The following is a 24,016-nucleotide window of genomic DNA, read 5'->3' as shown; positions in this document are numbered from 1 at the left end:
GTTTAAGAGGAATGCTTTATATTTGTGTAATGCCCATCTTGAATAAAGTAGGTGTAGAGTAGTAGTTTAAATTCCACACTTAATGCATACATGATAAATTGTGTGTTGGTTTGCTCAGGTAGGTTGTTAGAGTGACAGTATCCAGATACTCAGGGACTAACTGATGATGCCTCTAAAGGGTGTAAAGTCGATTCTGTTGTAATAGAACCCTGGTTTGGAACAGCTTGGTGGGAAGAATTTAAGATTCCTTAAGGGAGTTGCAATGAAAGTAAGTTGAAATGGTTCTCTGCTGTTTAACTGTTAGATAGTAGAGAACATTTATCCAGAGCTCATTCTCAAAAGTTTGAAGAAAAAAGTGGCTACAGTGTGCCAAGACTCCTGCAGTCTAGTAGGGAAAGAAGAGATCCTTTGCTTACAGGGTGGGAGTTGCTTTATAAACAGACATAATTACTTTAGTTGAGGAGCTGTGTGAGAGACTGCGAAGGATTCACATGGAGTTGTGGGAAAAGCTTGTATCCACAAGCTTGTATCCACATCTTACTATGCAGCCTTGGCTGGTTTGGAACTTGCAGTGTAGACTAAGCTGTCCTAAAATTCATAGAGATCCACCTGCCTTTGCATTCCAAGTGCTGAAATCAAAGGCTTGTGCTACCACTCCCGGCTGGAGAAAGATTTGAGACAATACTTTAGAACTCTTAGCTTGCTTGGGCTTTTGTTGTTTTGCTTTATGTTAGTTGTTTTTTATTTTTTCCTTGTATTTTACATTCATTTATTTGTGTTTGTGGACACACAACACACACACACACACACACACACACACACACACACACGACGATTGTGTGGCTCTAGGGATAATACTTGGGTTGTTAGGCTTGATAGCAAATACCTTTTCTTGCTGAATTGCTTTGTTGGCCCTCTTTGTGTCTTTTTGAGGCATTTTGGCCCTGAACTCATGGCAACCCACTACCTGAGCCTTCTAAGTATTGGGATTGTATGATTGAGCCGTTACAAGCAGTTGTTTAATTAACCTTTTTTTTAAATGTTATGTATGGTTGTATGCCATCATGTGGGGGCTGAGTACAGAACCTGGTATTCTTGCAAGAGGAACAAGTGCTTTTAACTGCTGAGTCATCTCTCCAGTCTTTCCAGCCCCAAATACTGTTCATTTAACTGGTCGGAATATTGTATTAATTAAATTCTGAGCATTACAGGCAAAAGGAGAATGTCAAGCCTTGACATTGTATTAGCTATGACAAATGGGGAAAAAAGGTTCATGAATACTTGACTTGGAAATACCAAGTATTTTCAGTACAAACAAGCTAACCAGCCACTCTTTGAGGTTGTCAATGTCAAAAATAAAACGCTGAGAAACAGATAATGAGATTGGGCTTGCAGTATAATTAAATGGAGGGTACCTGGCTGGTCTGAAAGGGAGCAGTAATTTATAACCCAGCAGAGCCATGTTTAGAACAACTATGAGGGGCTGGAGAGATGGTTCAGCAGTTAAGAGCATGAACTACTTTTCCACAGAACCTGGATTCAATTCCCTACACCCACATGGACGCTCACAACTGTCTTAACTCCAAGATCTGACACTCTCACTCAGACATATATGTAGGCAAAACACCAATGCGCATACAATAAAAATATTTAAATTATTTTAACTATGAGAATCAGAATCAGAGCTGCTGATACTTCAAAAGAAAGGAGGCTTCCAGCTTTCTTTTTCTATAAATTCCTTCAAAATGGCAAACCAGATCCTTGGCTTTTGCATGCTATGAATATTTATAGTTTCTTTGGTTAAAAAACAAAAACAGACAAAGGCTTGTTTTATTTTAATGAGTGATCCACCTGAGGCCACAGACAGCCCACTATGTACTTCCATGAGGGAAGCTTTATTTCGTGGTCTCTTCCTCCTTGATTCCCTCCTCCTTGGCTTGGAGGTGCTCTTCCTGGCGCTTTCATGCTTGCCTCAGCCTGGTCAGCCAGGAGCTTCTTGTGGGCCTGGTCTGCCTTCAGCTTGTGGATGTGCTCCATGAGAATCCGCTTGTTTTTGAAGACATTCCCTTTGACCTTCAGGTACAGGCTGAGGTACATGTGGCTGTCAATCTTCTTGGATTCTCGGTATCTCCTGAGAAGTCCACGCAGGATCTGCATCCTTCGCAGCCAAGTCACCTTCTAGGGCATTCTTGAATTGGGAGTACTCTTCAGCTTCCCCATGCCCATATGCCTGCCCTAACGTTGAGCCAAAGTGTTTTTCCAGCATCAGCCTGAGAGTGGACAGTAAGCGGCTTCCGGATGATCAGTTCATCCTTGATCAATTTCCGGATCTGCTGACTGGAGTTGGCATTGCGATTTCATTGGTCTCATTGGGGTCCAACCAGACCTTTTTTTTTTTTTTTTTTACCACAGCGGAGGACGCTAGAGGCAAGCCTCTTCTGTAGCCTGAAAATACTCACGACTTCGGACGAAGCAGCGAAAGGAAAGAGCTCTATTTTAGTTTCTTATGCATCAGATTAAATGTGAATTTGTAGCAGTCGTCCTGCCTCGCCATCTTGAATGTTGGTTGTTGGTATTACAGTGTGTGCTGTCTTTTGAGCCCTTTATTTTTGTGAATTGTGAATTAGAGTTAGTCTCGGTAAGACTCATGTGGTACTTGTTCTGTTTGTGTACACGTTGGAACCCTTTAGAAATGTGTCCTGATGAGAATGGGCGTTTACCACGTGAGATCCTTCACAGATCAGCCATTTTAGAGCAATCCAAGCAATTTCTTGGCAGAGGATACATACATACTTTTTTTTTTTTCTTTTCTGGAAAAATGCACTAGATATTTTTACTTTCAAGAAAAATTAGAAGAACAAGACCTTTCAGCTCAACCCTGGTTTTCCTATTCTTGTGCAGAATGCCTCTAACTGGTAATTAATATAGTTATAACTGGTAGTTAATACAGCTTATGATCTGGGTCAGCCACCATGCCTGATTTATTAGTTTGAATTGTGTTATTACAGTCAAAAGTTAATTTGGCCTTCATAGAATTTCTTTTGGACAACAGTACAATATACAGCAACATTACCTAGCCCAACAAGTTTGAAGTGACAAAAGATTGATCAGTCGGAAACTATGTTACTTGCTTGTTCTTTCCTTTGTCATGCTTTTTTTTTTTTTTGTCTTTGATCAGTTGCTGAGAGTTAAAGAGTCTTTTTGACTTAGTTACCTACTACTCTTTGGGTAACATTCCCAGTTCTGATTTTTTTAAACAGATGTTCACTGTGTGTTGACTGAATTTGTCACCAGTGCCTTTGAAACCCATGCCAGTTTTTAGTTAGGAAGAGATTGCACTCAACTTAGAGAAAGGGAAAGAGGAAAATTAAGGGACCCCCAAAATAGGAGTTTCAAAATATTTATTTATTGAAGACAATTGTTGTTTTCTTAAGTTGAGTAAACTTTGGGCCCTGTGTGAAGTAGAGAGAAAAGGAATTTGTATTTTTCATGTCATTCCTAAATGAGCAATGCTTTCTTAAGCTTGGGGTCAAGTCAGGATGATAGGTTATAGAAGATAGAAAGTTTCTCCCTTAATCAAAGTTAGGTAAGACCAGCCTGCTACATCTCTGGCCACGGGCTAACATGGGACTGCAGTTCTTAGACTGATATTTTGTAGTGTTTTCTTAAGGTTTTCTGGTCAGATATTCTGCCACAAGTGATGATCTCTTTGCCATTCTGCAACACCCCCCCCCCCCAAATTAGATACATTCCCCCTTTGCTTCCAGGGGACTCAATCTCTTGGTCTCTTGACAGAGCAATCATTTATCAAGCTGTTTCACTAGTTGTCGGGAGGGGGCCATGGGAACTTGAGTTTGTTTCTTCCCTTTGTTGGAGCGCCACAGGATCTTCAGCTCAGTCTCCAGCCAACTGCTGAGAGTTGCTGGACTCCAGGAGCAAATGTTAAAGGGGCTGCCTTTCATCTTGTAGCTTATTGGGATTCTGATCACCCTGTATTGGCACATATACTCTTCATATGGGTGTGAAACTGAGAGTTTTGTTTTCCTTAGCAAGTTTCTCTTTCCATAGCCAGTCATTGAGTATCTTGAACTGCATACCACATAACCCTCCTGTTTGTTGGATGCCTGAATATGTTTGTGTATATGATTGCTTGTTCATTTTCCGTTTTCCCTTCATTCTTGCCCTATTTCATCTCTTACTGGGCATCAAGTGATCATAGATATATATGGCTCTGTTCTTTTATAAGCCATATTCTTTGATAAGTTTTAACTTAACAGGGTGTCTCTTGATGTCACCACGTACATGATTAAGTATATTTCCTATAAAGTATAAGGATTTTAAAAATATTTGAAGTTTTAAATTTTGTCAAGTCTTAAAGAGCATGATAAATATTATTGCTTGTTGCTTGCAGCTACATAAGTTTTTTCTAAGTGTCTGAAAAGGCAAAGGCTTTTACAAAACCTACGGATGTTATATGAAGAATGTTAACCAGTATTTTTTTGACCATGAATTCTTATTGTAATTTAATAGTTTGGAACAAAGTAGGAATAACTATGTAATGTTAATAAGATTGTTTTCCTGGGATAATTTATAATAAAACTTTTAAACAAGGGGCTGGAGAGAGAACTCTGGGTTAAGAGCTCTGGGTTCAAATCCCCGCATCTGCACAGTGATTCATAACCATTTGTAACTCTGGTTTCAACAGATCTGGTGCCATATTCTGACCTCCATGGAATCTTGCACACAGGTGGCATACATATATACATACATACGTACGTACATATGAACATAGATACATACACACACACACACATATGTTCGTGCACACGAAGGCACAAACACATAATTTTTAAAAGGTTAAAAATTAGGAAAATTGAAAGAATTGGTACATTAATGATAATTTGGTCTTTTTTTCTTTAAGATTTTATTTGTTTATTATGTATACAACATTCTGCTTCCATGTATATCTGCACACCAGAAGAGGCACCAGATCTCATAATGGATGGTTGTGAGCCACCATGTGGTTGCTGGGAATTGAACTCAGGACCCTGGAAGAGCAGTCAGTGCTCTTAACCGCTGAGCCATCTCTCCAGCCCCAATATTTTGGTCTTTTTAAGAGTGCCTCTTCACAGGGGCCTAGGCCCAGCACAGGAAGATTTGGTGGACTTGGTGGAGCCCTGGTTGGGGGCCCTACCCTGCCTGGGGAGTGGTTGGTGGATGGGGTGAGGGGTAGGTTGGAGGTGGGGGAGAAGGAATGGAGGTGAGGGGAGGGAGAGGGAGAGGGGAATTACATGTGAAACAAGCCTGTTCCCTAACTTGAATTAATAATAATAATAATAATAATAATAATAATAATAATAATAATAAGAGAAAAAAAAAGAGTGCCTCTTCACTTGGGAGGCAGAGGCAGGCGTATCTCTGAGTTCGAGGCCAGCTGGTCTTCAGAGCGAGTGCCAGGATAGGCTCCAAAGCCACACAGAGAAGCCCTGTCTCGTAAAACCAAAAAAAAAAGAAAAAAGAAAGAAAAAGAAAAGAGAGAGAGAGAGAGAGAGAGAGCCTCTTTACAAGTGAAATAAAGTCTGTTTTATACCAGATAGAATATTTATAGTCTTGATTCTGAAATGGGTCTGTTTTATCAGAATACATCTGAGTTCAGAGTCCTTGGTGTGGAGAATCAAAAAGTGTCCTCCGTTCTCATCAGATGTTTTAGCTTGAAAATATTTAAACAGGGCTAGAGAGATGGCTCAGTGGTGAATAAAAGTACTGAGTGTTCAGTTCCCAGCAACCACATGGTGGCTCACAACCATCTGTAATTCCAGTTATAGACCTCCTCTTCTGGACTTCAGGGGCACTGGAAGCCATGTGGTGCACAAACGTGTGCAGTCATAACATTCATACACAAAACAAACAAACTTGACTGTGTCCAAACAACCTGTCAAGTGAGTAGTTTATAAAAAGAGTTAGTTGTTCTAGTTCTTAGGATTTGGCTTCTGTATACAAAAATACCTTTTAAACTACTATTTTTTAAAATTAAAGTTTCTTTTATTATTTTTAGTGTGTCTGTGAGTGTGTGTGTCTGTCTGCCTGTGCATTTGAATGCAGTTGTCTGCAGGAGCCAGAAGAGGGTGTTGGATCCTCTGGTGCTTGTGAGCTGCCCTACATGGGTGCTGGGAACCAAACTGGCTGCTCTACAGGAACAGAGTGTGCTCTTTAACCACAGAGCCATCCATCACTCTAGTCACCCTTAACAGTTTTTCTCCCATTGGGTAAGGTGTGTGTTTTTAATCCAACACTCTGGAAGAAGTCAGACTCAAATCCAATCTGGTCTACATACAAGGTTACAGGGCAGCCAGGGCTACATAAAAAGACCCTGTCTAAATTAACTAAATGTAATAATGTAATACATATTTTTAAAAACTGTGTTTTAATTATTTTGTGTGTTTTGCATGTGAAGTAGAGCACTCATTGTCACAAATGTGCATGTGCAAGTTAGAACAGCTTGGAGAAGCTGGTTCTTTCCTTCTACCATGTAGGTCCCAGGGGTTTCAGTCTGTCTGTCTATCATGGTGCTGGGAATTGAACCTAGGGTTTTGCAGGTGCTAGGCTAACTTGTTCTCTGAGCAATATCCCTAGCAAATTATTGACTTTTAATATAAAATGAGCCTCAATGTTTGCTTATAAGATATATTCTTGTTAAATACATTAGTTCTTAGTTATTTTTCACAATAATACTTAAAATTATATATTATAAGAAATATTCTCCTTGTATTAGCAGCACTATTCCAATTTCATTATCACTTAAGCTCTTTGATATTAGGCCTAAGGAAACAAGACCTTGTTAATTTTAGAAGTGAATAGGTAACTGTCAATTTGGACCATCCTCCTGTTTTCAGCCCCCGAAATGCTGGAGCCCTAGACCCAAGCCAGAATGCCCAGCTAGTGGGTTTTGTTACTCAATAGTCTTTCAGGGAATGTTAAGATAGTCATGAAAGCCCAATGACTTGTTGAAGGACTTCCTAGATACACTTGGTAAAAAATAACATTTACCTCTTTATTTTTATTTTTTAAACTTTGGTTTTCAAGAAAGGGTTGGTTTCTCTGCAAAGCTCTAGCTGTCCTGGAACTCATTCTGTAGACCAGGCTGACTTTTGTTGGATTAAAGGTGTATGCTGTTGTGACCAACATCCTTTTCTTGTTTTATGCACAGAACCTCTAAGGAAAAGACCAAAGGTGTCTCTGAAGTAGGTCTCTTTAGGTCACACAACATCTAACTGATGCAAACTAATAGGTCTATCCTTATACTTTCTATGACATGTCAAGCTTTTGTCTGATCCTTGTCTCCTGACAGACTTTTCTGCTGACTTGGCTGCTGTCTATAAAATGTAGCTTTCCTTATAAGAAATGAGAGTTGAAATTTACATAGCAAAGAGATAGCAAGAAAAAGCAGACAATTTTGGTTTTTAGTAGAGTCAAATAGATTTTTCAGGAATTGTAATTAGCTTACTCCCCTTCTAGATACTTCTCCACAAGACAGTCACAGAAACATTACAGATATTCTTGTCTACTAGACTAAATGGCTGAGAACTTAATACTCTGTGCCTCTACTGATGGTTGTGGTTTTTTGTTTTTTGTTTGTTTGTTTGTTTTTTGTTTTCCCCTCTCTCCCTCCCTCCCTCCCTTCCTCCCTCCCTCCCTCCCTAGCACTGGCTTCCCTGGAACTTGCTCTGTAGATCAGGCTGGTTTTCAACTCACAAGAGATCCACCTGCCTCTGCCTCCTGATTGCTGGGATTAAAGGCCACCACCACTTCCCAGCTGATGGCTGTGTATTCATAACTGTTTAGAGGATTTTAAAAACTAGTATGTTAAAAGGATGCTGGTCAATGTAGTGAGTCGTGGCTGTTAATCATCTGGACTACACAGGACGAGTGGTTGGACCTTTGCCGTTTGCTGCTGGCCGGGAAATGAAAAATGTGGTGGAAGGCTCAAGTACCATAGTGTATTCTGGTGATAATCTTATAAATAGAGCCATTTAATTTTATTTTAGTTTAGTCGATAATATTGTATTGCAGTGTGCCAATTAGAAACCAGTTACCATTATTTATATAGAATAGTGCATCATTTATTCAAATGCTTTGAAAGCTTCTATTAAAAAGTCCCTGGGGACACTAACCAGTTGTTAATGGTTTCCTGTGTACTGTTTTGTGGCTTCCCTTTTGAAGGAGTGAATGCTTTTTTGATGTTGTTACCAGAGGATAAGTTAACTGGAGGTCTCCACCCTGGATCTTTGGGTTTACTGTCTTACTAGATTATGAATTTGTAGATTGAAGACTTTTATGTGAAACAAGATTAAGATATTATTTGGCTAAAATTCTTTATGAAATACTGGCATTAAAGGTGTGCGCCAACATGCCCGACTCAATAACACTTTTATTATGGAAATATTAGTGGCAAATTCTCAAAGATAGTGAGTGACGCATGTCCCGTCTCCTGTTCTTGTCTCCATCCAGGAGAGCATAGAGATGAGACAAAGTAGGACTTAGGGGGACTTTGACCTGGCAAAGGTAGGTCTCAAATGTCAGGTGGAGAGTAGGCTTCTCAAGAGAGCTGCTTGACCTGCTGCAAACTTTAATGGGGGTGAATGGGAATTTCAAGAAAGGGGTGTGACCTGTTTGCAGAACATTATTTCCCTTTTCTGTACAAGTATCTTAAGCAAGCCTCTCAAGATTTCCTGGGGGGGGGTGTCCTCAGATGCTTGATGGGAGTGGGCAGTTTTCCAAGTCTAATGAGATGGATATGTCTTGGGATGAAATGTTTTAGTCAGTTTTTGCCTTCTTGGTGCTACATGCATGGCATCGTGCAAAGCGCTATGTTTTGAGTTCAGAACCAAGATGATAGTGCAGTCACATGATGAACTACCCCCGAGCACTGCCCAGAATACCTCAGACTTAATTTGTGTTTGGTTTTTGTTAATTGTGCATTAAGAAACCTTTAACTTTTACTGTTGCCCAATTTCTTGCAGCTCACACATTCAATTATGAAGTCCTATATGGGGACAAGACTCAGAGCTGTGGTCTGGTCTACTTTAAAAAAAAAAAAAAAACACACACACACACACACAAAAACACATGTAAGTTGCTGTCTTGTTACTTTAATAAGCAAAAAGGAGCATTTCCCTCCTTCAATATGGACTCCAGCCACTGTGGTTGGTGTCACCTTTGGGCAGGTGGTTCTGAGTTATGTAGAAAAGCAAACTCAGTGAGTCATGGGGAGCAAGCCATATATAGCTCCATATATGGCCTCTATAGCTCCTGACTCTAGGTTCTTATCCTTCTTAAGTTCCTGCCCTGAAAAAGGACTGTGATAGGGAAGAGTAAGACAAATAAACCCTTTCCTCCCCAAGTTGCTTTTTTGGCTATGGTCTTTTCTTTATCGTAGCAGTAGAAACCAAACACCTGCCTTATTTCTTTATTTTGAGGGGAGGAATGCTGGTGTGTGTGTGTGTGTGTACACGTAGGTACACGGAAGCTAGAGGTCAGCCTTGGATGTCGTCATTCCTCAGCAGTTATCCACTTTATTTTTTGAAACAGGATCTCACACTGGGACCTGGGACTGACTTGATTGTGCTAGACTGGCTGGGTGGTAAGCCCCAGGGATCCTTCTATTTCCCCCCCACAGCACTGGCATTGGAGCTCGGTGCTTCAAGATCAAATGGAAGTCCTTATGCTTGGGTGGCAAGCACTTTTTTTTTTTAAACTGAGGGACACACACACACACACACACACACACCACACACCACCCACCACCACCCAAAGGAAAAAAAAGAAACTTAATATTGCTGTGTACTTCAGACTGGTTCCAAATTCGCCTCCTGCCTTAGTCTCTGTAGTGCAGGGAAAACAGGTGTGCCCACCATACCCAGCTTCTAATCTGTGCTTTAAAAATTAGGCATTAGAAATTTTCATATGAATTTAAAGGTCTCAGTGTGTACCTGACACACATCCAGTGATGCCTCACTGTTTAGTATTTGATTTTACATTTTATTCCAGGTTAAAGGAAGTCTTGCAGTACTCTATGAGTAGAATGCTTAGCAAGACCTTCTGAAGGGTTGATATACCACTGAGAATATATGCATTACACAGGTTTTGGTTACCATCAGATTCAGGTTTTTTTTTTTTTTTTTTGGCAGGCAGTGTTTCTCTGTCCTGGAACTCACTCTGTAGACCAGGATGTGCTTGAACTCACAGAGATCCGCCTGCCTCTGTCTCCCGAGTGCTGGGATTACAATTCACAGGCCATCACCACCCAGCTTCAGCTGTTTTCTTTCTCCTCATAAGAACCAACCAACCAACCAACCAACCCTCCCTCCCTCCCTCCCTCCCTCCCTCCTCCCTCCCTCCCTCCCTCCCTGTTTTGTTGTTTGGAGACAAGGTTTCTCTGTATAACAGATCTGGCTGTCCCTGGAACTCACTCTGTAAATCAGGCTGGCTTCAAACTGAGATCCACCTGCCTCTGCCTCCTCAGTGCTGGAATTAAAGGCGTGCACCGTCACCGACCTGCTTGTTTTCTTTTACTGAATCTATTTAATTGCTGTTCAGTGTTATTAGCAGAACACACTCTGATACTGTCTGTCCCATGCTTGTGGTGCTAGCATGTTTTGTTAGAAGAATAAACAAGTCCTTTCTCACCTATTAGCTCTGCAAATCCTCTTATCTGTAAAACATGGAATAAAAGTCAGAAGTTGGGCATCAAATTAGACCTGGTGTCCTTTAAGCTACATTACATGCATAATTCTATCAATTGGTAATACTACTTGTGGTAGTTTTCCTATTAAAATTCTGTTTGGCTGTAATCTTGGAAGATTCAGGAAGAGGGGAGGAGCAGGGCAGAGAGATGGCCCTGCAGGTAAAAAGCATGCTGCCAAGCTTGACAGCCTGAGTTCCATCCCTAGGACCCATATGGCGGAAGGAGAGCAACTCCAGCAAGTTGTCCTTTGACCTCCACATGGACACCCATACACGAACACACTAAATAAATAAAAGTGTTGTTTTGTTTTGTTACCATGTAGTGTAATTCTGGCTATCCTGCAAATTGTTATGTAGACCAGGCTGGTGTTAAATTCTCTCTGCTTCCTGAGTGCTGGGATTAAAGTTGTTTTTTATTTTTGTACAGACTCCAGGATCAGAGGGCAGACATGGGAAGACAGTAAGGAATCATGATCCAGCTCATCCCTGAGAGTTTGCAGATGTCTGTATCTGCACAAGGAGAAGGGAAGCATAGGTTTTGCAGCTTGGATGCCTAGAAGGAAAGCTTGACTTATTTGAGCAATGTAACTCTCCCACCCTCTGCCCATTTATTTGGAGGATTAGAGCTCTCTAGAGTGATTTCTAGGCAGCCTCCTTTCAGTCTCCTGCATGTTTTTTGTTTTTGTTTTTAAAGCTTACCTGGCTGACCCCTCCAGCCATTGAGGGAGTTGTATGGTTTTTAAAATAGGAAGCTCTTGGTGGATACATGCTGGAAAAAAATGTATAAATGTTAACATTTATAATGTTAAAAATGAAAAATTTTTAAGAAAACATTTTGAAATTTGAGACAAGAGAAAACAAATGTTATTCAGCTGTATAATAACAGTTTGATCACCAGAAGCAAGGTTGTTCATCACAAGTTGCTCTTGTGGCCCCTTCCTAGCAATGAAAAATCTGTTAGGCTTGTTGGGCTTGAATGCCATTTTCCAGGTATTTGTATGCTGTACATACCTACCTACCTACCTAACTTCCTACCTTTCATCTGCTTAGATGATGTCCTATGGGGTTGAAGTCAGTCCCATATTCTTTTTTTTTAATTATTTATTTATTGCCCTTTTAAAAAAAAACAAAACAAAAACCATAACCTTTGGGGATGAAGTGTGTCTGAGTCTCGAAGATGATACACCTAACACACAGAAGGTTACCAAGGTGGGTGGGGCAGTTCACTGAGTCAGTCAATGTTGCCCTGACAAATCTAATGGGTCCTTTATCTCGCTGGGAAGATGGGGAAGCACCTGTGCGCATAGACTGAAAAATACATGGCTCCATTTATCATTTATTTTTGTAGCTACATATATATGGGTGTGTGTGTGTGTGTGTGTGTGTGTGTGTGTGTGTGTGTGTGTGTGTGTGTGTGTGGATACGTGTACATCACTACACTTGGATTTGTACATGAGTGTTGGGAATCTGAACTTAGGTTTTAATGCTTATATGGCAAGCACATAATCGAGTCCCATGCCCAGGACTATTTGTTTATTTCTTTTTCTGAGATAGGTTTACCGTGTGATCAAGGCTGTCCAAGACCTTAGACTGAGAGCTAAGCAATACTTCTATCCAAACTAGGATTATAAGAGCATGTAGTATAACATGTTTAATGCCACAAGGAACATAACCAAGTCAGCATTTATAGCACATTCACTTCTACTGTACAAAAGAGAGTCATGTGTTTTATTCAGGGAGAGACTGGAAAGAGAAGAGTAGGGGAGATAGTACTTTATAATGATTCCATCTCTTCTAGAACACCAGCTAACTGGGTTCATTTTTTATCCAACGTCCAAGTAGGTAATAATCATTGCCTATACTTTTACTTTCTCCAGCATCTGATTGAAAGCAGTTGGTAATCCATACATATCTGGGTCCTAATTCCATAGACATCTTGTTTGTGTTGATAAGTAAGACAGACAATCCTAATTTTCTATCACCCAACTATTATTTTTCAGACTCTATAGTGGGGCATAGCTAGTTCACACTGAGAAAGAATTTAAGCAAGATATCGACGCTGGACTTGATGAAAGAATTTATGGAGCTGAAGCGATGGCTCAGCTGTTAAGACCACTTCCTGCTCCAGGACAGCCACCAAAGCCACAGAGAAACCCTGTCTCGGGGGAAAAAAAAAAAAAAAAAAAAAAAACCAAAACACTTCCTGCCCGTTCAGAGTACCTCTGTTCAATTCTAGCATTCATCAAGCTGCTCACAAACCACCTGTTAACTCCAACTTCAGGGGAGTTTGAGATCTTCTCTTGGCCTCTGTTGGCACTCACATATGACATATACTCACACAGACACATAAATAGGATAAATGATAAAAATACAAAGTATATAAGAGTGTTTTTGATATTTCCTATCAGGCCAGGGTGTGCATGTGTGTATGTACGTGTGTGTACATACACATACATGTCTGTGTATTGTTGATTACAGCCAGGCATGGTAGCATCTGTTTTTAGCACTCTTGGGAGGCAGAAGGTGGGTGGAAGACTACCTGGTCTATATAGAGAGATGTAGGCCAACCAGGGCTAGGGCCTCCTCCATGTAAGACGATTCTCCCCCCCCCCCCAAGGGGAAAGAGCATAATTTGTTGTTGACAGCTTTGAAACTGAACATTGCTGTCTACAGATACAGGCTTCCTTATCACCTTAACTCAAAATCTAATGCAGATACCTTTCACAAGTTGTTACTAGTCAAGAAATTTTGCTAGTTGACCTTAAACTTACTAAGTGGTCATTTGCTTCACATTGGTAAAAGTTTAATAGAGCCCAAGATACTTAGTTTTAGGACTGAGTTGTAAGAGATGTAACAAAAACCTCAAGTACAATCTGATTGCCAGAGTAATATTACTAGCATAGACTTACTTTCATTCTGACCTTTCTACTGGAACCAAGTAAGATTTAAAGAGTAGTTTTTCTCAGTTCTCCTCATAATGGATCTAGAAGCATTTCAGTTAGATGACTACTCTGGCTGTCTTCAACACTTTCTTCCCTGGCTTCAGGACACTTACTTACCCTCTTGCCAGTATTCCGTAGAGATTTCTATGCTGGCTCCTCCTATGTTGGTTTCTCCTTATGTTGGAGATCCTCTTAATTATATCTTCTCAGAGTACCTTATTTTCTGGAAGAAAATAAAATATAAAGTATTCACCTTAAGCATTTTTAGAAATTTTATTTTATGTGAGTGGGTGTTTTGTCTGAATGTGGGTATGTGCACCAGTAACCACGGAGGCCAGAAGGAGGGACTCAATTTCCTGGAAGTAGTCATATAGATGGTTGTGAGCTGCCATGTAGGTGCTGGGAACCAAACCAGGTCCTCTGGAAGAGTAGTGAGTACTCTTAACTGCTGATCCATCTCTCCAGTCCTCACTTTTTAAGTATTCTCAAATCTACATAATTCTGTCTCCATTGCCGTTGCTCCAATATGAACAATGCTATATTTTGACTGTTTGTATTCCTTCAAAATTTATGTTGAAACGTAGTCATCGCTGTGGGGCCTCTGGGGAAGTGATGTAGTCACTGCTCCCTGAGATCTGTTCTCCAGAATAAGATTATGATTATATTCCTGTATGATAAGAAAATTCAGTTCAGACAGCTACCTCGCTCTTCCCTCTCTTGTGTCATGTGAGGACAGCACAAAAAGGTACTGTCTAAACAACAGGCCTTTTTAAGACACTGAATCCACAGGTGCCAAAATCTTGGACTTGCCAGTAGAATTTTGAGGAACAGAGTTTTACTGTGTATAAATAGCCTAGTCTAAGTTACTTTTTTTCTTTAGTGACAGGAACAGAATAAGACACACAGATTTTGAAAACAAAAACTCAGCTATATTCTAAACTATTTCCTCTATTCAGTTTAGGCTAAACCATTGGAATATTAAGTTTGCTTACATTCCATTCTGATCATTTTTGTCTGGAATCCTCCAGAGAATCCCTAGATTGAGTATGTACTGGTCTCAATAAATTTAGTAGTCAGTGTCCTGCCAAATGATGCCAACTTCACTCACTGGAGTAGGAATTATATGGAGTGGTGATCATTCCAAAGGTAATAGGTATTCCCGAGCTGTATAGTTGGCATTTTCTTTGGGCCACCAACCAGCTCCCAAATAAAGACATGGAGACATATTATTAATTATGAATGCTTGACCTTAGCTAAGGCTTGTCCCACTAGCTCTTTTAATTTGACCTGTATTCATTTACATTTTGTCTCAGGAATTTTTACCTTTCTTTCATTCTGTATGTCCTACTTTCTGCTTCTTCTGGGTCTGCCTATCTGACCCCTGGTATCTCTCTTTGTTCTTTTTCTTTCTCCTACTTAACTCTCCCTGCCTGAAAGTTTTGCCTATACTTCCTCCCTTGCTATTGGTTGTTCAGCTTTTTATTAGACCACTCAGTTAGGTACCTTGGGCAGGCAAGGTAAAACAGCATTATATTTTTACACAGTTAAACAAATGCAACACATATTTGCATAGTTAAACAAATATTCACAATACTCAGCCTTTCTTCATGTTGCTTCTTCTGTTAAAGTAAGCTACACTGCTTCACTTCTAGCCACCCAGTACCATTGTTGGGGACAAACAGCAAACATCTAGAGGGAAGATGGATTCTGAGCACTCCTTGTACACAAAGACTTGACCTTTGAGAAAGGCTGATCTGAGTTGTAAGTTAGCTTGAGTCCCTGGTAGGTTCTGCCTTATTGGAGACTGATTGGCTTTCACCCAGACAAATTTATTGTTTATTGTTATTGTTATTATCTATTATTATTTAATAATTATTAATATTGTTTATTGCTTATTGTTAATGAAAGCCACCAAACCCTTGCACTGAGTAGTTTGAGGAGAGAATATCCAAAGTTACTAGAGGTGAGGACTCCTCGGAATCTAAGATTGCCTGCTCAGTCTTAGGGTTGACTCTTGCTTGGGTCTTGGCTCCTTTTCTATTCAAAGATACTTCAGTTACTGGGGTATGGGTAAATGTATCCCAACTTTGATTTCCCTGAAGGAGTCTGAGATGAGGAAAGAAATCCCAGAGGCTCTAGGTTTACACAGCGTGAATAGGTAAATATTACAAGCTATGGGACCATGAGTTTTATACCAAACTCTGTTCTGAATTAGAGAAATGGAAAAGAATGAATGAGGGCCAGTGAAATGGCTACTGGGTAAGGGCTTTTCAGGTCAAGCCTGACAACCTTAGTTTGATCCTTGGAACCCACATGTTAGAAGGAGAGAACCAAATCCAGCAAGTTGTCTTCTAACCTCCACAAGTGTATCGTGAAATAAGCTGTTATATATGTGATCGTACACAAAAAATAAGTAAATAAATCAATAAATGCTAAATACAAATTTAAAAAAAAGAATGAGGGGCTGGAGAGATGCTCAACAGTTAAGAGCACTGGCGGTTCTTCCAAGGGACCTGGGTTCAATTCCCAGCACACACGTGGCAGCTCATAACTGTTATTTTAGTTCAAGGGTAAATGAAGCTCTCTCCTCACCTTTTTGGGTATACTGCCTACACTGATATACATAGATATACAAGCAGATAAAACACCCACAAATAAACAAATAGGGGCGGGGTGAATTGGTAGATAGAAGTGGTACTGAGCCAAGCAACTTCAGTAATGAGTGAGGGGTGAAAGAAATTAGCAGAAGCATTGTTGGTGAATTCGTTTCTCAAAAATGTGTAGGTGGCTAGCCATTGGAGGCACAAGCCTTTAATCCCAGCACTTGGGAGGCACAGGCAGGGGGATTTCTGTGAGTTTGAGGCCAGCCTGGTCTATAGAGTGAGTTCCAGGGCAGCCTCCAAAGCTACAGAGAAACCCTGTCTTGAAAAACCAAAACCAAAACCAAAAACCATGTAGGTGTGTGAGTAACAGGTCTGCTAAAATGAGTAAGCAATGAATTGCTGGGTGTAGTCTAAACAATGCAGGAAGCTGATGTGGGTGGATCTCCTGGAGAGTTCACAACCAGCTAGATAACATAGGGAAGATCTTGTCTCATTTCTTCAAAAGCAAATTGTGCCTGGCAAGGGCCAGGTTTCTCACATTTGGAGTTTATAGGCAAGCAAGGAGAAGCAGCTGTCCCATTCATAAGGTAAAGGTTTTAGAGTTGGAGACATTAGCATAAGTAGTCAATTTATACAAGAGGCAGTTTAACATCCAGACCTCTCTACCATTTTCCTTTGTACCAAGAAGGGACCAGATACTAGTGGTAGAGCTTTATCATCAGTTGGGAGGATATTTGTTTCATTTTTTACAAGTAGCCCCTAACAAAGACACCTTTGGGTCCTCTGCAAGAGCAGCAAACACACTCTTTTGAGCCATCTCTTCAATCCTCCCTCTCCCCTCCTCCCCCCCTCCCTGAGACAGGGTTTCTCTGTGGCTTTGGAGGCTGTTCTGGAACTAGCTCTTGTAGGTCTTCAACCCCCTTTTAAAGATACTTTTAAGACAGTGCCCAAATTAGATTGGCTTAGGTGGGTGTGGTAGAACATGTCTTTAATCCTAGTATTTGTGAGGCAGATGCAGGCAGCTGTACATAGTGAGCTCTAGGCCATACAGTATCACATAGTGAGACCCTTTCTCAAAAAGAGAATAGAAATCTTTAGATCTTAGGCTATGACAGTATGTGGGACAGTTAAGAGTAATAACTCCACTGGAGAGAAAATGTTTTAGCACCCCCCCCCCTTTTTTTTTTGTAGACAGGGTTTCTCTGTCTTTGGAGGTTGTCCTGGAACTCTGTAGACTGTGCTGGCCTTGAACTCCCAGAGATCTGCCTGCCTGACTCTGCCTCCTGAGTGCGGGGATTGAAGGCTTAAAGGCGTGAGTCACTACCACCCAGCCATGTTTTAGCTCTTAGGAGCTCTTATTGCCTTTGTAAGTGACCTGTGTTTGGTTCCCTATATGGTGGCTCATAGCCACATGGAATTTCCAGTTTTGAGGATTCCTGAACACACAAGGTGCACATAAAGTCATTCAGGCAAATACACATATGTATTAAGTAAATAGACACATAACTTATTATAAAGTATGTGAATAGTCTTAACAAATCTCATTTGTTAATATGTAGCATTCCCAAGTTTCTTATGGGCCAGCAAGATGGCTCAATGAATAAAGGTGGTTGCAGCCAAGGCTAATAATCGAAGTTCAGTTATGGTAGGAGAGAATTGGACCCCATAAATTGTCCTGTGGCCTACACACATGCTACATGTGAACACACAAGAAATAGCAAAATCTAGCATAATTTTTCTGAAGGTCCCTGTAGCAAATAAACTAAAATTAGAGAAATAATTCCCATCACAAAAGTGAAACCTCCTCTGTCAGGAAAGCTTCTTGGTGCCTCTGCTTCCAAACTGGTTTAGAAATCATGCCCCTTGAACCCCAGTGCCATAGAGACTCCTTCTGAGTACATGTGTGACTGCAGCCAGGCTTCTTGTCATGCTCAGAGCTTTTAGCACCATTATGCCCAGCATTGATTGTCACAGCAAAGTGGCTATTGGAAACTTTGGAGTGCTGGGGCAATTGGAAGTTTCAGTGATACACTATAGTTGCTCACAAGTCACAGGAAATTACTATTCCTGCTGTTAAGGTGGCTAGGTGAGCAAAAGGCTCTTGTCCGAAAAAAAATAAAAATCTGACTTCCATTTCCAGCACGAGAACCAACTACCAAAAGTTGTCCTCTGACCTCCACATGCATGAATAAACAAATGAATGAATGAAATGAATTCAAAAAATGGGCAACTACTGTTGATCAGTATATCCCTGAAGAACAATCCTGAATACCATGTGAGGAATTAATGTATGTAAATATTATAGCCCCTGGCTGACCTGTAAATCGCTCTGTAAACCAGGCTGGCCTCTCAAGTGCTGGAGTCACAGATGTGTGCCACCATGCCCCCTCCTCACTTAATATGCTCTGAATGTAATTTATTTTCCCTTTGGTGAGACATAAGTGAGTTTAGTGTGGTGCTGCACTCCTTTGATTATTTCAGAACTCAGGAGGCAGAGGCTAGTAGAGAGTTCAAAAACAACCTAGTCTACATAGTGAGTTCTAGGCTAGTCAGGGCTACATAGTGAGACCCTTGTTACATAAGTAAATAAACAGATAGGTTTAAAAAGGTTTTAGCATGGATATGTGGGTAAAGAAGGTGTCACCTCTTCTTCACATGTGTGCCATGACATTTACACCTTGGCACATAACGACGATTGGTAGAGAAATGTAAGTAATTTTTAAAAGTTAATGAGTGTCGCCCCCCCCCCCCAGGGTTTTCTCTGTAGCTTTGGAGCCTATCCTGGCACTCACTCTGTAGACTAGGCTGGCCTTGAACTCACAGAGATCCTCTGCCTCCCGAGTGTTGGGATTAAAGGCGTGTGCCACCAATGTCTGACCAGTTAATGAGATTTTATTATTTAGATTTTTTTATTAGTAACTATACACTTGAAATATGCTCAGCAGTTTTGAAAGACTACCAGGATGAACTGCCACATAGCTAGCATTCTTTATGGACTATTTTGGCTTACAGTTTTAGTATTTATTGTTTATTTATTGCTGTTTTGGGTGTAGGGGGTGACTCTGGACAAACAAGTAACATGTACACATGTTGGAGGTCAAAGGACAACTTTGAGAGTTGGTTCTCTCCATCTATGGGGTCTGGGGTTGCCGGGCTGCATAATTAAGATTATGTGAAGCCAGTTTTGCTTTGTAGTGTTGGCTATGAAAATTACAGTGACTTTGTTTACCAGATTTTGTTAGTGTTTGTGTATTTACTGTGTGACCCAAGGTGTGTTCTTTATTGAATGAGGCTGAGAGAAGCCAAAACAGTTGGGGGAAATGTTAGCACCTGCACTGTAGGTTTGCTAAGTGTTAACACTGACTTGGAACCTGGACTTCTGTTGGGGAATCTCCATTTGTGTCATTCTTTCTCCATTTTCCAACAAAATTGTGCCTGTTTGTTTGCCTTGTGCCCCCCCCCATTGCCTCCAAATTCTCATTGTAGTGTCTTGTTATTCTTGATTTCAGAGTACTAAATCTAGCCCTCAGCTTTGTAGGCTGAAAACTTTAGCGGTATCCATAGGCCTCAAGTGTCAGAATAACAGTTTATATTTTTAAAATTATGTAGGTTACCTTTTATGGACTCAGTGTCCGTAGCTGCCATACAGCACACACCAGGTTCTTAACACCAAGATCCACCAGCTAACCCAGTCTGGAGGGAATAATTTGTCCCTGGGCTGATGAAATATTTGTCCCCTACAACAAAGTATCATCATTGTCTCTCCCCAAGGGCAGGGTGGGATAAACACTGGCAAACACTTCAGATTTTGCACTATTGATAGCATGAAGTCTATCCCCTTTGGATTCTGATAATCTTTTTCAAAGAGAACTCATACTATAGGGGTTAATTAAGTTTAATGTTCTATTTCTGTAACAAGATTGACTCTAAGATAACCCAACTTAAAAGGAGAACACTTATTTTGGTCAATGGTTTAAAACTATTTGTTATTTGACCCTGTTTCTTTGAGCTTATATGTTGTCCTGATAAATCACATCAGGGACGCATGGCAGCTGGGAAGCTAAGAGAATCAAAAGGGAGGGTTAGGTTTCAATATCCCTTCAGGAGCATGCCTTCAGTGGCCTAGTTAATTTCTTTCCAGTTGGCCTTAACTTCTCAAGGCTGTCCTGGAACTTACTTTGTAGATGCATGCAGAGAGATCCACCTGCCTCTGCCTCCCGAGTGCTGGGATCAAAGGTGAGTACCAACGAGTGGGAAGCCGCCGAAACCCCCACCCCCACCCCCTATCTCCCATCTAGGGCTAACTTTAAATTTTATGCAACTATCTAATAATACCTTCCCCAGCAGCAAAAACCTGTAAATGGAGGCCTTTTTTTTTTGTCCTGCCTGGTCCTACAGCTGCTTTTAAAATAATCACTCAGGGCTTAATAATAATTTACAAACCATTTGGCCTATTGCTCAGGCTTATTACTAACTAGCTCTTAAAATGTACATCCACCCATTTCTATTTCTATTTTGCCTTGTGGCTTCATAGTGTTACCTGTTCTCTAGTACATCTTGTTGCTCCTGCTGCTGATTGGCATCTGCCCGACTCCACCCTTTTACTCTTGTATCTCTGCTTGGATTTCCCACTTGGCTTTATCCTGCCTTGCAGTAGGCCAAAGTAGCTTCTTTATTAATTAATCGTAATGAAACATATTCACAGATTTCAGAGGGGTTATCCATTAAAAGGTAAAACTATTCACAAGCTGTGCTGTTTTACCTGCTGTTGTCTTGTGTCCTGCCCATGGGTAGTGGAATCCAGGCGCTGCACATGCCCCCTGGCCTCAGTCATGAAATCTAGACACCCCATTCTAGTATCTGGTAGCAGAGGCTGGGTAGGGCTGTCAAGGAACTGTTTTTCCAGATTTCTTTTCTGGATGGCCATACTTATCCCTGCACTAGTCTCCTAGAACATGGTATGTAGGAAGCTTTCTGGTCGCAGGAATCTCCTATTCCTCCCTCCCTCCCACCCCCTCCCTCCCTTGCAACTCTGAAGTACCACACATTAACAGAAAGTCACACTCTGGGTTTACTTGTTTGTTGATATCATTAATGTTTTCCAGTGAAATTGGTATTTTAGAGTTGTGTTCAACTTTGAGGGAAGGAGCTATTTTAGATCCATTCTATTTTATGGGAAGTTGAGAAAAAATGATTACAGCAAAACAGACCTTTAGCCTTTGGAAGCACACAGGATAAGCTGCTTGTCCGACTAAAAGTGTTTATAGCTGGTTTCAGGTCCCTGAGCATTATAGGCATTCTATCTGATTTAAACTTTACAGTCTAAATTGGCATGGCACATGCCTTTGGGATTAAATTAATTTATACCAAGTGAGAAAGCATCAGCTGTCAAAGTCAGAGGTGCCTTCTGGAGACCAGTGTGTTTTTTTCTTCCAGTGTTGGGAACTTACACTCCAGGCATTCTCTCTTGGACAGCAGCTGGGAGAGCTCTTCAAGGGGCCTGCTGTGTATCCCCTTTGTGTAGAAGTGGATCTGCTCCCACACAGAAACGAGTCTGACCTAGATCCTACACTGTCCTCCGTCCTGTGCTCTTAAAAAAGCAAATGAAACAGTCTAGTCTTTAAATGGTTTTATTTCTTTTCTCTCTCTAATGAACTCAAAGCATTATTGTGATTGATTAGCAATTATGCAAATCTGTGATCTTTATCCTTTCTTGGAAGAAGAAGGAAAAATTTTCTCTCTACCACCCCTTTTAGTAAGACTAAAGAAAATTTGCACAAGGAACAGGAACATGGCATACGATTGAAAATGTCAGTGTTGTTTAAGCGTATGACAGATTATGCTAAAGGAATTTAGTAATGCCTTGTTATTAGAGTGTCAATAGTCACAAATTTGTGTTTGTTAAGCAGACAGGATATTAGAAATAGTTAAGAACACTTCCTATAATGTGTGCTAAGCACCTCTTTGTGTTCCCTTACATTGCCCAAGAGTGTGGGCTGTCCCTTGCTCAGCCATTGCATGGTGGAAAGATTTGCTCTCCAGGGCAGGGAAAGTGTGTGGGGGTGGGGGGGGGCATTGATCAGACTTTTCACTAACGAGCTGTGACGCCAGCTGCAAGAGTGGCAAATCCTGTTACTCTCTTCACCTACTCTCTGAAGCTGCAGAGTGGATGAGAACAAGGTTCCCCTCTCTCTGCCTATCTGCTCCCTTTTCTGCTCTTTCCCTTCCTTTCCTCTTCTGCCCCTGAGCATCTTGGCAAAGGTCAGATTTCGGTGCTCACAGTTCATTGCACACAGTGAAAGGGAGATACAAAAGAGTAGGAGAGAAAGTGAGAAAACAAAACAAAACAAAAAGTTGGAGTGGAGATTTTTAGGAGGCTCCCTTACTGCCTCAATCTTAAGACTTAAGCTCTAGGTTGAAATTATAGCTTTGAATAACCAGAATTTCCAAGTAGTTCTTTGCAGGCAGCTTTATTAGAACATGGACATAGTGGACTGTGAGTTAAAGAGAGTTTCAATTTCTGTTCAGAAACTTGTGAATTTTAAAGAAGGTAGTTTTATCTCTTTGGTGTTTGCTTAGACTGGCATTGTAAGGAAGATGACGTGTACTGTTCATAATGTGTGTCAGAGACCATGCTGTTCCACCTTAATCACAACAGTCCTGGGAGATAGACATCATATATGTGTGTGTGTGTGTGTGTGTGTGTGTGTGTGTGTGTGTGTGTGTGTGTGTGTGTGTATCCATTTGTATTTTATGTTTTGCCTGCATACATGTCTGTGTGAGGATGTTGGATCCCTTGGAACAGGAGGTACAGACAATTTGAGCTGCCATGTGGGTTCTGGGTTTGAACCCAGGTCCTCTGGAAGAGCAGCTAATCTCTTAACTGCTGAGTCTCCTCTCTAGTTCCAAGATACACCTTTAAAGGGAACAACTCAGGATATATTCCCAATAGAAAAATACTTTAAATTGTGGCAACAAATTTTAAAAATGGACTATTAAAATGATCGTTTTCCTATGAAGCCATTTGTAAGTGCAGTTCAGTATTAACTTGCTGCTTGTTGCTTGGGTGCATATTTTAGTGGTGCAAAGTACATTTCTGCTGTGAAATACATCCCCAGAACTTTTTTATTTTCTGTGTCTGAGACTCTGTACCATTAAACTAGTGTGGAAAAGGTTAGCCAAGCTAGTTCTTTTGTTTAGCAGGATTAAAATGGCTTCTTTGTTGTATTTGTTGTTGCTGTTTTCTCCTACAACATTCTTAAATACATTCCACCACAGAATGAGATAAAGGCATGCTTCACTGTCTTGCCTTTGGTGAATTTAATGCTACAAACTACTGCTGGGACTCACCGTTACCTGTTGGATGGGGATAAAGCAACTATGTTTAAATATTTTCCTGTTGGGGAGTGGGAGGAGACAAGGTACCAGTGTGTAGCTCTGCTTGCTTGTCTCTGCCTCCTGGTGCTGGGATTGAAGGTGTGTACTTTGGAACCTAGCCTTAATAACTATTGACCTAGGATTCTCCGGGGAAAAGCCTTGTGGAAGTGTGACTTAAAAGGACCCAAGTAGCCCACCGGTCATTTCTGGATCCACAGACGAATCTCAGTCACTGTCTGTGTTGATGTCCATGACCCCATGCTGCCACCAAAAGCCACACAGATCCCTGGGGTCTAGGCTGTAACCTGTGGCCATGTTGGTGTCTAAGGACTGTGTCTCCGCCAGGGCCAT

At 40.9% G+C, this 24,016-nt stretch overlaps 1 protein-coding gene and 1 pseudogene across 3 annotated transcripts in view; one reads left to right on the top strand and one right to left on the bottom strand.

Moving 5' to 3' along the window:
- The window catches only part of LOC100757228 (cat eye syndrome critical region protein 2 homolog), a 108,137-nt gene that overhangs the window by 30,353 nt on the left and 53,768 nt on the right, over positions 1–24,016 (top strand). The window lies entirely within an intron of this gene.
- LOC100757518 lies at positions 1,896–24,016 on the bottom strand (annotated as a pseudogene).

Source organism: Cricetulus griseus, chromosome 8 (genome assembly GCF_003668045.3).
Source record: "Cricetulus griseus strain 17A/GY chromosome 8, alternate assembly CriGri-PICRH-1.0, whole genome shotgun sequence".
Classification (NCBI taxonomy): Eukaryota; Metazoa; Chordata; class Mammalia; order Rodentia; family Cricetidae; genus Cricetulus; species Cricetulus griseus.
Note: the sequence above shows the minus strand (reverse complement) of the source record. Positions and strands in the feature narration are given on the sequence as shown.